The sequence below is a fragment of the Neopsephotus bourkii genome, unplaced genomic scaffold, assembly GCF_033783945.1.
Source record: "Neopsephotus bourkii isolate Nb327-2 ecotype Australia unplaced genomic scaffold, CSIRO-AGI_Nbou_v1 NB_196, whole genome shotgun sequence".
NCBI lineage: Eukaryota > Metazoa > Chordata > Aves > Psittaciformes > Psittacidae > Neopsephotus > Neopsephotus bourkii.
Window position 1 is genome coordinate 3318697 of NW_026900709.1, and position 14540 is coordinate 3333236.

A 14540-nucleotide genomic window follows, 5' to 3' on the forward strand; every position below is an offset into this window, starting at 1 on the left:
GAGACACTTGTGTGCTGCTCATCAGGATTCTCTCTCTTTGATTTCAATGTGCATATGATGACTCTTAAAAAAATTAGGTATCTTGTAAAACATAAATGACAGTATTGTTAGAATTACATAATGCAGAGTGTAAATAAGGATTTCCCAGAATGGCTAAGAACTGACTTTTCAGAGAAGAGATCAGTTTAAGGCCAGATGAGGTAAGAAACATTTTACTCTTTTATAACCATTGTAGTCAATTCTGCCTTTTTTATACTCTGAGCAGTCAGAATTCGGTGATAAATGCAATCACTTTTTTTAGATGTTTAGCTTAACCTGTCATTTACTTTGTGTAAAATAGATTTCTTCATAGTTAGGATGAGACAGATGAGAGTTACACAACTGCGACAAGAGTAATTGCAGATTCAGAAAGCTGATGATGAAAAGACATTGTAGATGTGGTAAGTAATCCTACCATCTTCTCTTCTGGAAGCCTCAGAGTAGCCCTGAAGGTGGACTGGAACACTATATTCATTGTACCTACTTAGCCATCTCCTCTCCTGACCCTCCCCAGATCTCTTCCACCTAGAAATATCCATAAAGGCTGTAGTAGGTATTTGTGCTGGTTTTGGCTGGGATAGAGTTAACTTTCTTCGTAGTGACTAGTATGGGGCTGTGGTTTCGATTTGTACTGAAAACAGAGTTGATAACACAGGGATATTTTTATTACCACTGAGCAATGAGTCAAGGCCTTTTCTGTTCCTTGCTCTACCCCACCAGCGAGCAGGCTGTTGGGAGAGGATACAGCCAGGACATTGACCAAAGGGATATCCCATACTGTATGGTGTTCTGCTCAGCATATAGAGCTGGGGAAGAACAAGGAATGGGGGGATGTTTGGAGTGATGGTGTTTGTCTTCGCAAGTAACTGTTAACGTGTGCTGGGGCCCTGCTTGCCTGGAGATGGCTGAACACCTGCCTGCTGATGGGAAGTGGTGAATGAATTCACCTATTAATGTCTTTACCTCACCCCACGAATTTTCTCACTTTTATCCTTCTGATTCTCTTCTTCATCTCACTGTGGGGGAGAGTGAGCAAATGTCTCTGTGGTGCTCAGTTGCCCACTGGAGTTAAACTATGATGGTATCTTATCTGTTCTCCTCTGAATGAGGTGCCAATGGGCAAGTTGAAGCAACTGAACTAATATGACCAAATACCATTTAATTTTCCATGGCAGTGCCTTGAACTCAGTTCTGTACTCCGTTTTACCTGTATAAAGCCAGAAAAATTCTACTTACAAGAATCTGACTGAGTGCAGAACTTGATTAGTTATTTTTCAATTCAAGTTAGGAGGAAATGGCACAAATGTGATGTTCTAGGTTTCTGGAATAAAAGATGGTGAAGAAAGCTCAGCAACTATTTAGAAGCCCTCAGAAACAACAAATGCTGAAGGAAAATATTATTATAATAGTGAAATGTATGGGGGACAAACTGGTCATCCTCAGACTTATTGCAATATAGTTTGATGAGTATGCTGCTTATCATACAGTCCGTATGTTCTCTCCTACAACATCTACTGGCCAGTGTCAGGATGAGAAAATACCCCTTCCTGGAGAAGAACCTGGCATCATGTGCTACAGGGAAGATGAGAGTTTTGTGCAGCTTCAGTTCAGGCTGCTGCTAGAGCAATGTGGAACTGAGGTCCTGAAAAACATCCAGTATCAATGATATGCAAACTCGTGTTTGGTTTCTGTCATCAATCAAAGTGTAGCCTAAGTAGTTCTGAGAATAGTCAAATATGCGTGGGACTACTGAGACATTAAAATCACCCTTCTTAAATTAATTTTTATTAAATAAATTAATTTATTAATCTAAATTAATGAAAATTAATTTAGATTAGCATAAGATCAAGCAGATCAAAGTCTAACCCAGAGATACTCTCTGGAAAGGCTTCCCCTGTGATTTTACTTCATGTTTAGGTCTGTTGAGCTATGCTAGAGAAATTGCATTAACTGTATTTTGGACTTTATCAAGTGATCCACATTTCCTCTGTGGATGTGGATTTTATAAAGTTATTCACATACTTTAGACATCTTGATGAGAAGCCCAGATGCAGGGGCTAGTGTTCTTAGGCTATCTATAAATGTTGGCAGAGGGTGAGGACTAATACAGGACATGTTTCAGAATAACATCTAAATTATCATTGATATTCCCTCTTCCTTTGTGCCTCCCAAATTGTAATTTAGATGTCACAGCCCAATGCTTAGGGAGGACAAAGTCAGCCTAATATTTACTTCCAGGGATGCTCTAGGGACTAAAATCATAGAATCACAGAATCTTAGAATAGCTGGGTTGGAAGGGGTCCTCAAAGGTCACCTAGCACAACCCCCTTGCAATGAGCAGGGACATCTCTAACTAGACCTTGCTTAGAATCACATCCAACCTGGCCTCAAATATCTTCGGGGACGGTGCATCCACCACATCTCTGGGCAACCTGTGCCAGTATTTTACCACCCTGATCCCCACATCCAGCCTGAATTTCCCCTCTTTTAGCTTATAACCAGTACACCTTATCCCATCACAACAGGCCCTGCTAAAAGGTCTCTCCCCATTTTTCTTACAGGCCCCTTTAAAGTACTGAAAGGCTGCAATAAGGTCTCCCCAGAGACTCCTCTTCTCCAGGATGAACAACCCCAACTCTCTCAGCCTTTCTTTATAGGAGAGGTGCTCCAGCCCTCAGAGTGTGTTAATGGCAATACTTGTGTAAGCCTGTCTCATTTTATCCAGTATTGAGAAAGAGCCTACTATATTTCCTGGCACTGTGTGGTTTAATTGCATGTGTCTTTTTTTCCTCTGACGCTTTCAAAATGAAGAATGTTATTTCCATACATCCTTACAGGCTATATGCCATTAATGATCATCCAAGCTGTATATTTATTTCTGTGCATGATTTCACACTGGTTCTCTGAAGTCTTTACTTTTCAAGTCATTCTGTCTTCTCTTGCAAATGTGAATAAGAGCTTATTTGTTCCCAAAGATAATCAAACTCTGCAAGAAGTGCCTGTGCTAGTTTTTATACACTACTCTCTCTTGCTCTTTTAAGCACAGAAGTACTTCTTAAATAGAAGTGTTAAAGCAAGTCAAAGGCAGGAAGGTGAATCAACTAGGCACTCACATTTAGGATGAGATAAGTAAATGCTATTTCATGATCTTTTGCTTGTAAAGGGAAACAGCAGTTGTGCTTAAATGCTGCTTTATCTGTGCTCTTTGTAAGCATCACTCAGTGCAGATGCCAGTGCGATATGGCTAGGTTTTGAATGCTTGTGCTTAAAAGACTTGTATCTTTAAGGCCAGTTCCTTATGTGGATTCTCTCCTAATTAAGAGCACCTGCAGAGGCCTGACCAGAACCTGTGGTTCAGCAGCAAACTGCCGAAGGGCTCCAAAAAAGGCAGAAACTTTGTGTTGTCTTTTAGCCTAAATTATAGCAGGGTTCAAGCCTGTGCCAAGCGGAGTAAAGCTGTATAATTTATGAGCTATGAGGGCAGCTCTGGGGCCCTTCGAGGTGATTTTTATCAGTGTAGTAGCATAAACAGTTCTACTTGACTTGAACGTTGGGAACAGGGAGCACTGGAAGGCTTGCCATATAAAGGGGATCCAGCCTATGCAAGTATCTGTGTAGCCCACGGATATTCAGGTAAGTGTGTTTGAATTCCTGTTCTTTTGTGAGCAATGGCTGAGGAAAAGGTTATGCTGAGCTCTTCTGCAGCGTGCTGGAGAAGAAGCATGGGCTGTATATGTTGTACGTAAAGTGCAGTTTGAAGACAACAGTTTGGGTTTTGCTGTTAAAGTTTTATGCCTGTTAAAGAGGATCTCTTCTACTTTGTTTGATTCACTGTCTGCCTTTTCTTTTGGAAGGTCAGTTGTGCCAAACCTCACTACTGGTGTAATGGGACTCCCCACAGTCATACAAACTGTGCTTGGCTGTAATGATGGGTTTGGGCCCTTGCTCTGTCTTGTGTTTTCAAGTAGTCTTATTTCTATGCACAAACAGGTGTAATTTAATTTAAGGACTGGTCCTTGAGTTCAGTGGAAAACTATCAGCTATAAGCAGAACTTGTAAAGAATTACTTTATTTGCTTGCTATATATTACTAATGTAATTAGAGGTAAAGCATGAAAGATGGTTTGTAATAAAAGGAGAATGATTGTATAGGACAGGGTCAGGGTCTGAGGGACTTTGGGAGACTTAAATAATAACCTGTTACTGCAACTGCATGTTCTTCTCAGCAAATACTAAGCAGGAGGTGAGAATACCCTAAAAATATTAGCTAACTAGAAACAGAACTAATGCAATGTCCAGTTGACCCACCTCCAGAAACAACAGATAGGCTCCAGGAGCATCTGGCTTCTGTTTGCGTCTCAGAAGATTGTGTTTTTGTGGTGCAGAGGTTCTAAACTCCTCCTTGGGAAGGGTTTAAACTGTTATTTTGACTCTAATCATCACAGGAAAAGGGATGTCTTGAAAATCTGAGTGCTATGCTTCCCTATTGCGTATCTCCAGCAAAAAAATGAAATGTAAAATGACCTTAAAAGCCTTTGTTGGGATTGATTCCTGATGGTTACTTAAAACAGCTGCAACAGTTGATGTCTTAATTTAAATATATATGTGTATAAAAAAAGGAAAGACAGAAACCACTTTGAACTTGCTCTATTTTTTATTTTCCTTGTAATGTTATGTGCTGACTGCTGCACAGGGAGGGGTGGGGAGATAACATTTCAGGCTCAACTCACAGCAGAAGGGGACTTGTTATTTAAAAGCTTTTTCTTGATGAAAAGCTGCAGCCCTGCCCTCATTAAGCACCCTCAGCTGACATAACTCTCTTGTGCTGCCCAGTTGTGCCCCATAAGTCTGGGATAAGAAGCACTTCTTGCTAAATGATTAAGAGGGAGACTTTCAGAACTGTTTTACAACATTATGTAAGAACTGAATCAACCTGTAGGCTGTCCTTGGACTTGAAACAACTAGGGCCACGGTTCCAGCCCAAACATGAGCTCGGTGCTCTCACCTTGGAGTTCTTCAAAATTTCAAGCCATTATGGTCTGTGACTAAGCCTGCCGCTTAGATTGGCACAGTCTCAAAGGAAGGTATTTCCCTGTATCTGGAAAAAAAGTGGGTGCAGTCAATGGTCTTTTAAAGCAGACTGCAAGAGAACTGTACAACAGCTAGAGGCGTCATGTGTAGTTCCTTTAATTTCTTCAGCATCATTATCCTTTTAATAGGTGTGTGTGTGCAAGTACCATAATTCTCCTTTCAGAAATCCAATAGAAGACTAAATGCTTGACTAGTTCAGGCCAATGACTGTTATGGGATCTGCACTGTTCTTTGTTGTATATTTAATGCAATGGGTTTGTTCTGTAAACAGAATATCAAAGTCTTGTAGAACCTGAGCATCAAGAAAAGTTAAAGTTATCATTTGATTAAAAACTTTTAATATGTGAAGGATCCTATCTAATGTTGATATGGTTGTTCTTAGTGATTAAATAATAGCACAACTTCATACAAACAACACCCTCAAAATATACATTACGAGTGTATAAAACACACATAGGTTTAGTTTCACTGGGTGATTATGAAGGTTGTAACATCCACTGTAGCTCATACTTCATTTTTGTCGTACCTTTCTGCTCATTGTGAGTCTGTTTAGCTTTGGAAAAAATATTATCAAAGTCATTTTGAAAACTTCCCTTTCTCCTGGTCACCAAGACTAAATCTGAGATTGATATTCTCCTTTGGTTGAAAGGAGAAACAGAAAGCTGTGCCTTTGAGCAATTTAATGCTCTATCAGACATTATTTGTCCCTAAAACAAGGCGTGCAAGTTATAATAGTTGAGGCGGTCACCCTGTTTCTCACTGTGAACAATTACAGGATACTGGTCAGATGAACCAGGCAGCATTCTCCTTAGATATTTGAAGGTATGTTGCTACCTGTAGTGGATTTTTTTTTTGGTAATACCTTATGGGATGTCTCCCAGAAATAAAAGAATGTGGAATCTGATTCTTCTAATCTTTTTTTTTCCTATGTTGTCCATGTTTAGCCATCTGACGGGTAATGACAGATTATGTATAGGTTTTCTGTTGCTTTGTGTAGGTCTTCATGAACTATTTGTTCCTAGTTAGATTACCGAGTGAAACGGTTCTTGTCACCGGTCTGAACAGTGGAAGTCTGCCAAAATCCTTCACTTCCTTCAAAAGATTCTGTTGGAGATCCTCTGTCTTGTCTTGATGCTGGGGGCACACACTGTGTGCATCTCTCCGGTCATTGTATTGCTCTGACTCCTCCAGATCAGACAGAATAAATAGCTCACCAAACTGAACAAGCAAGCTCAGAAACACTAGGCAGATCTCACACTGGGATATGTACTATAGAGAATATGCATTCTGCAATGTGAATGATGGACAGCACTTACATGAGAAGGTAATATCCAAGTGCAGTGTGTTGATGAATACAGAGGTAAGTCCACCCTGGAACAAAGCAGTGCATTGTGGGGCAGCTGCTGGAAGAATGCTGATGGCTGACCTCAGGAATGTATCTTCACGCCAACAAAATCTCTGCAAGTGAAAGTAATGCCATGACCTAACAGGCCAAGAAGTCATGCTGAAAAAATATAAATCTGGAAATCACCAACCTGAATCAGCCTGCACTTTGAGTCAGGAAGGGCAGCAGGCTTAGGAAGTGTGAGCATAGTGCACTTTGTGCTCGCTGTGCTTTAAGGCCTTCAGGGAAGGGAATCACTTTCAGTGATGGTGGAAGATTACTCAATAATAATCACATGTGACGCTTTAGCAGTCAGTGTGCAACACCCTGCAAATTGTCCAGCTGTGCTCCAGTCAGTGCTGATGCCATCACAGATGGGAACAGCACACAGGGAGTTTGCCTGGTGGTGATGCTGCTGCTGACTGGGCAGCTGCCTCGGCAAGCAAATGGGAAATCTTAATTGGTGGATGAATGGGATTATACATGTTCCCATCATCAAAACCTGACCAAAAAAAAGGGGAAGGAAGTATCTGAGGATATGGAGGGAGGCAAATTTTTCCAACCCAAACAGTTCTATGTTGTTGCACCAAAATAGCATGTTTAAAGAGCAAGGATAAAATGGGTGTTGTCAAGCAGGGACATACCTGCATAAGGTATGGACTGTGCTGTGTGAGGAGGAACAGTTTCATACAGCACTGTGTAGTTTGGGGTTTTCTTCAAAAGAAAACAATAGACAGCTCCCTCCTGGGTAACTTGAGTTAAAGAGAGAGCAAATGGTGCCACCAGGATGAAAATGAAGCAAATCCAAAGTGTGGGTTCTGGCTGTGCACATTGAGCTCCCAGTAAGCCAGAAAGAAAATATGGTTCAGGTTGGCAACATCTTTTAGAGGACAGGGATCACTGGGCTGTTATAATTGACTTCGAATGGAGTTTGGTTGATTGTAATTGAAGGACTAGGAAAACTGGGGAAAGCTAACTATATTCTCTGTAAGACTTCTGTCATACTCAAGACAAATATTTCAATTTTGATTAAAATCTATAGATTCCTTCCCTCCTTTACTTAGGCACTTATTTTATAAAGCTGCTACAACCCTTTTTCTTAATCCGTGTAGAAGTCTAACCCTGCAAACTTGCTAGAGAATTGCTTTACCCACTTTCCCTTTCAGCTAAATCCTAGAATTACATGTGCATGAAGCAGCTTGTGTGTTTTACAGCAGAGCCATACCATGCTGAACTTTAATCTCACAAACTCCTTGGTACTGCCAGTCTTGTCTTCCTTGGATGTTTCCATTGATGAGCATTGCTTATTCACAGTAAGCTTCAGCACAGTTCAGCCAGAGCTGCTCTAGTTTTGATCCGTTATGCAACAAGAAATGTCAGTGCACTTCCCTAATATTAGCTTTGATTTATGATTTCTTTTTAATCTGTGCTAAATTTGGGGCTAGTTGGCAGTAATGCATAGCTTGAAAAAGAGCATTAGTGACTCAAATGTTGTTGCCAGGTTTCTGTGGCTTACATTTGCCCATACCCGGCATTAAGCAATTAATCTCGAGGTCTTAGGCATGGCAAAACAAAGCAAGCTCTCAGATGTGGCTTACTGTCAGTTTCGGGACGCTTTCACTGGCAAGGAGGAATTTGAAAGAAAGAAGAACAGAATATTTATAAACAATTACTATGACAAAATGCTTCTGTAAGCAGAAACTAAACTTAGCATTTGCAAGAGTTTTACCTGTTTGCTGCGTATTTTGAAGCACAGGTAAACTGTTGGCAGGTCAAACAACAGATCTTGTATAAGTTGTCTACAGTCTACACATACATTTTTATAACATCCTCCTGAAAACTACATGTTTATTTTTTCCTTTTAAATCTTTTTCTTCATTTGAGGTTGTTAGACACAGCTCGGGTGAAGAGTTGTCTTTGAAATGCGTGACAGGTGTTGTACAGATGAATTAAATTGCTTGGAGCAAATGTGGAGTCAACAGTGGGTATACAGCTTATGGCTATCCACACTTAAAGTCAATTCTCCTTTAGTGGGTACAGATAGCCACACACCACCTTCAACACTGGGAACATCGAATGAGCCATATCATGCTGCATAGCTAAAGCACTTTATTGACTAGGCTTTTTCATGCTACAAAATGGGACAAACTCGCTGGCAAACAATAAAGACCACAAGATTTTACGTATTTCTTTCCCTTGCTCTTCACAATCTTAATATGTTGCACATTTTCTAGTTATGTTAAGTCAGAATAAACCAACTACAGACCCATTTCAAAGTGTTGGTTGACACAGGACAGTAACTACTTGCATATCTGGGGCAGACCTGAGCTTTCCATCACTGCTGCATGACTTGCCTAGCTTGTTTAAAGTCAGGCTAAACCATGGGTCTCAGTAGTTCCTGGGTCCATTGACTAACTGTGCACTGTGCTGAGCTCTGGCACTGAGGACACAAGTGTGTGTGCATGCTGAGGAATGAGTGAAGAACTGTTTAATCCTGACAAGCCTTTGAACTGCTTGCTGCTGGCTGGAGTTGGCCTGGAGCCTGACTGCATATGGGTGCCTGGCACTTGGGACACAGCACCTCTCACCTGGGACACATAAACCACATAAAGGGTTAAGGATGGCTCATGTAGTCAGGTTCCAGCCTCAGCTACAAATCACTGCCCTGGGGCTGCAGTGTGTACCAGCTGTCTGTGTTCTGGCCTCAAATCAGTCAAACAGCTCAGCTGTGACCACAGGTTGACTGGGTTGGAGCACGTCAGACTGTCTCCATGAGGAGCAGTGGATGCTGCAGCCTCTGCCTTTTACCTGAAAGTTGCACTTTTTTGGCAATGGTTAAAGGCAGTGGCAGCCACTCAGGAAACAACCTCATCTCTTCTGTGTTTGCTGCTGAAATAAGTCTTTTCAGCCTTCATTTTGGGTGTTTTTAGGCTTCCTCCCCTTTAGTGAAATCCCAGAACTCTTCCCCAGGCCATGCTACGCATGAAGTGTGAATGCTGTAAATCTTTACAAGCCAAACTGCATCAGCGTCAAGTGGGTTTTTCTAATGAGTCAAGATGATAAAGAGCATGTAGAAGCTTACAGATAGGTCAATAACCAGTGCAAAACTGCAAGGCTGGGTAGCCAGACAACTGCTCTGGAAAAGCAATTATCTCTGCTTGATGTCATATCCTGAGACTCAGGATAAACTGTGTTTGGGTTGATGACAACATATAAAACAGAGGGTATTTAAATCACCAAATTACTTGAACAAGAATTTTGATGATGCTGGTTGCTTTAAAAGTATAGCTGTATCTTCAGCATAAGTACAAACCAGCTCTATTATTTCTTGTTCCCATCTGTCTAGGTATATATTCTTACTTCATGGGGGATCCGGAGGGTTTTTCTTCTGGGACACGGGTGGGAGTTAAGGAAAAATGTTTGAACTATATACTGTTGTTACTGAAAGTGTCTTAATAATGATAGTTCAGATAAAGCTTAGCAGAGTGTTAGCAAAAGCATAAAAGAGTTAAAAATGGCTTTTGCAGAGAATTTGGGTTTCTTGTCATGAGACATGCTTTTGAGGTCTTGAGGGGGAAATCAAGCAGACTGAGAGGAAACAAACATTTGCCAAATACTTTTAGTATTTCTAACAAGTGTGCAGGAGGAACATAATCTCTACTACAGCTTTTGAAAGCTCTATTACAATGCAAAGCTAAGGACCTAAAATAAGCATGTTTTCTAGGGTTGTTGTTTCATTTTCCCCTGACAGCTTTGGACATGTCTGCTTTCGGCCAAATTTGACAGGCAGGTTTTTAAGGATAGTGAAGTTCACCAAAGTTTCATGACAGCTGTTGTATGCGCAGCGAAGAGAGTTCCTATAGCAAGTGCTAGAGGAGTTGACCATGATGGTCCTGTTAAGATTGGAGACTTGCAGCAGCGTCCTTTCTCAGTAACGATGGTGTGGCACAAGAAGCATGGGGAAGTAGAGTAGGACAAGTAAGAGTGTGGGTCTGAGGGTAAGGGTATGGCTTCTGTTTCTCCAACAGAATTGTTCTGTGCTGCTAATAAAGTCATTTTAAACCAACTTTTCATAACAGCTCACTAATGTACCCTGTAAATACCCCAATTAACATGTTGGAAGCTGTGAGGATCTGGGGCTGTTACTAAGGGGAATTCCTAGCTGGAGACAAGTCTTCTCTCCAAAAAGCAAGCAATATACTTGCTCTGCTGGGGAAAGAGCTGTTCTCTCCTCCTAACTCAGCTGCTACTATTTACAAAGCAGAAATACCACTTTTCTCCTCCTGTATGAAGCAGTAAACCCTGCTTCCTTACAGGCTGCCTGCAACAGAACTTTCCTACTTACTAGATGTAACCCAAAGGTCAGCTATGTTGTTCTCCAGAGCCCCTTCACCTATCTTCAAGTTACCTGTTGTCATCATCCCATTCATTTTAAACAGTTGGTCTCTGTAGTTAGCTGTCTTTATCCCCTTTAGGGTTTCTATCTGTCCTACACTTGTAGGGCCATTTCCTGTTCTCATGAGCCCTGGGAGTCCTTTATTGCTTTCTATGTAACTGTTTACAAGCTACTTGTTGAGGGTGCAGCTAAAAGAGCTCAAGGCCAAATTCAAAATTAACTAAATATATCTTTTCCACAGGGAAGCATATTTACTGATAAGGCCACCAAATTACAGGAAAAAATAAAGGTGTAGAACATGAGTCCTGTACAGTCAAGAGCAATTAATAATATTCAAGCAATGGCTAAACCAGATGGGTAACAAAACAAGGTTGAATATAGCCAGGAAAAAAAAAAAACAAACAACAATACAGCAAGCTACTTTAAGTAGTGCTGTTCAGGCAGCCTTGTCATGCCTTTTACATAGGGAACTGAAATGTAGCCTGTGTTTTTGCCTGCTGCCCAAAAGGCATTATTATTGTGGGGGTCCTTCAAGGCAGGAAGCCAGCACTGTCGATGATGTTCTAGCAAACCTACAGTGAAGGTGGGTACCTGCTACAGTCAAGGAGGGATAGGATAGCTGGTTCAGGAGTCCTTAAAACCTCCCCAAGCTTGGAGATCCTGCAGTCTCTTTGGATAACTTGTTCTAGTGCTGCACAGCTACTCTCCCTGTGAAGCTTTTGTTAATAATTTGCAGGGTCTTGACTGCTTCATCTGATTCCTCTTCAAAATGCTTTCTGGCCTCCTACCTTAAAACTTAAAGTCTTTTTCCTCCTCTTCCTGAATGTCCATAAAAAGACAATCTTTGAGAGTTCAGGAAAAACTGAGAGGTTGCTCCTGCTTTCAGTGCCTGCCCTGGTCCAATGTTAGCATCACTAGGAAAGTCCAGCTTTGCCTCTTGAATTAGGGATACACTTTCTAGGCTGAAGAACTATGTGCTAGGAATTACAAGGAACCTGGACATAATCATCAAGTGTAAACCTACACCACTGTCAGACACTAAGATGCTGGGGAGGGGTCTCCATGTGGCACTTCGATATATAAATCAAAAGCTTATAATTTGGCTGAACTTGGGGGGATTTCACCCCCCTGTCATTGGAACAACACAGGATCCCTAACTGACATGTGTTCCTCTCATTCTGTTTCCATAGTCTGCTGCGTGATGCATAGGAAAAAAATGTTACCATGATTCTTGCTGAATTGATAGAGCTTTCCACACACACACGTTTTTAAAAAAGGGTGGCCTGGGTTTAGCAGTAGCAGTCATTTTTTTCTCTTTCTTGGTAGCAGGTGCAGTGCTGTTTTTTGACTTTCAAGCTCGGAACAGAGCTGATAACACTGATGTTTTGGTTTGGCCACGGACTTTGTGGGCCTCATGCTCTTCCAGGGAGGAGGGGAAGCCAGGAGGAAGCAGAGACAGCACACCTGATCCAAACTGACCAAACAGGTATTCCATACCACAGCACATCATGCCCAGGAGGTAACTGGGAATTCCCAGGACAGGCGGTCTGCCGGGTCGGACTTGTTGTTCTGCAGGTGGTATTGTACTCTTTTCCCTTGTTATTATCTCTTAGCATTGTTGGTGGTGGTGGTAGTGGTGGTGATTTGTGTTGTACATTGGTTGCTGGACTGTTCTTATCTCAACCCGTGGGAGTTGCATTCTTTCGATTCTCCTCCCCATCCCTCCAGGAGCGGGGAAGTGGGGGAGCCCCCGTGGGTGGACGTGGGCCTCGACTTCTTCCAGCCCCGCACCACTCACTGGGAGTGAGTGCACAAGCTGTCTGGCTGGGTTTAAACCAAGACAGTTCTCGTGAGTGTGGGCCAGGGGGAGCCCCGAATGGGGTGGTCCCGACTGTGCAGGGCTGCCCTGGGGGGTGGCGGGGTGGACAGGGGCACTCTGGTGTGTGTCTGTGCAAAGTGAAAGCTCATGGCAGGGGATGCAGAAGCATTCAAAGCAGGTTTCATACCCTTCCCTCTTCCTCAGGATCAGAGCACAGGGTGCACTCCTGCGTCATCTGAGAGCAGCAGCATTGATGCCTTCTTATTGTCCACAAACCCTGGAGGGATTAAGCTGGGATTCCAGCTTGAAGGAGACGTCACGTTTTTGGGGGAACTGGGAGGGTAAAAGAATGTCTCCTTCACAGGCTGACCACCCAAGAAGGAGAAAAAATATGTGTAATTGCTAAGCACTTTTATTATATACCTCTCAAAGTATTAAAGGTGGTGACCATACTGGAAACATAAGCCAGATCAGTTTCACGATCAATGATTCTATTGTATTACAAGCCATTACCATAAAGTACAATGAGACAAAAACCTTAGCCCAAGCCCCACACTTGAAAAACACTAGTACAGCAAATACCAGCTGGAAGTAAGGTATGATATACTGAAACTGTGAGACCAAGAGGAACAACGTTGAGAGCCAATAAATCAGCATTGTGACAAGTGACTATTAATCCAGTCAGATCTGTCGTTATCTCAACCCCTTTGAGCCCCATGTTGGGCACCAGAAAGAACTATCTTGGTTTAAACCCAGCCAGACAGCTTGTGCACTCACTCCCAGTGAGTGGTGCCGGGCTAAAAGAAGTCGAGGCCTGTGTCCACCCCCAGGGGCTCCCCCCATTCCCTGCTCCCGGAAGAATGGGGAGTAGAGTCAAAAGAATGCAATTCCCACGGGTTGAGATAAGAACAGTCCAGCAGCCAATGTACAACACAAATCACCACCGCTACCACCACCAAAATAAGAGATAATAACAAAGGAAAAGAGTACAATACCACCCGCAGAACAACAAGTCTGACCCGGCAGACCCCCTGTCCTCCCAGGTAACTCCCAGTTACCTCCTGGGCATGACGTGCTGTGGTATGGAATACCTCTTTTGTCAGTTTGGGTCAGGTGTGCTGTCTCTGCTTCCTTCTGGCTTCCCCTCCTCCCTGGCAGAGCACGAGGCTCACGAAGTCCTTGGCCAAACCAAAACATCATTTTTATCAGCTCTGTTCCGAGCCCAAAAGTCAAAACACAGCACTGCACCAGCTACCAAGAAAGAGAAAAAAATGACTGCTACTGCTAAACCCAGGACAAAGGGGCACAAAAAAGAAACCCCACTGAATTCATCTATGATCTCACGTCCACTGGGCCTGAAATATTTAAGCCCAAATGATATGCAGTTGGTATCGCTTATGTGAAAGAAGTGATGAGCAAGTATATTAATATGTATTAATGTTAGAAGCTTGGCCATTAACTCATTCAGGTTATACTTTACCTGTTGTGTTCTCTTACCTGTTATGAGACTGGTTAAGTAAGAAAGACAAATGAGATTTGAATATTGGAGGGTTTAAATCTTAACATCTGAAGTGCAGGATGCTTTTAGTACATGCTGGAAAACATTATAAACCACTATCTGCTTCTCTGTAATTCACGTCAGATGTGATTAATCTCATAAAATAGAAATAATAAGATTTTCTTTTAAGTGTTAAGCTTGAACTCAGAGTTGGAAGCCAAGAGATTTCTCCATTCTGGTTCATTGTCAATAATAAAATGTATATGGGCCAAACTGTATTTTCACTGACAACTGCATAATCTTACGGAGTTGCT

At 42.1% G+C, this 14540-nt stretch overlaps 1 protein-coding gene across 1 annotated transcript in view; it reads left to right on the forward strand.

The window, feature by feature from the left end:
- Window positions 1–3492: 3492 nt before the first annotated feature.
- Window positions 3493–14540, forward strand: part of SLC39A10 (solute carrier family 39 member 10) — an 88611-nt gene continuing 77563 nt past the window's right edge. The window contains exon 1 of the mRNA XM_061376944.1: window positions 3493–3672. The gene's annotated coding sequence lies outside the window, so the exon portion shown is untranslated. The remainder of the gene's footprint in view (window positions 3673–14540) is intronic.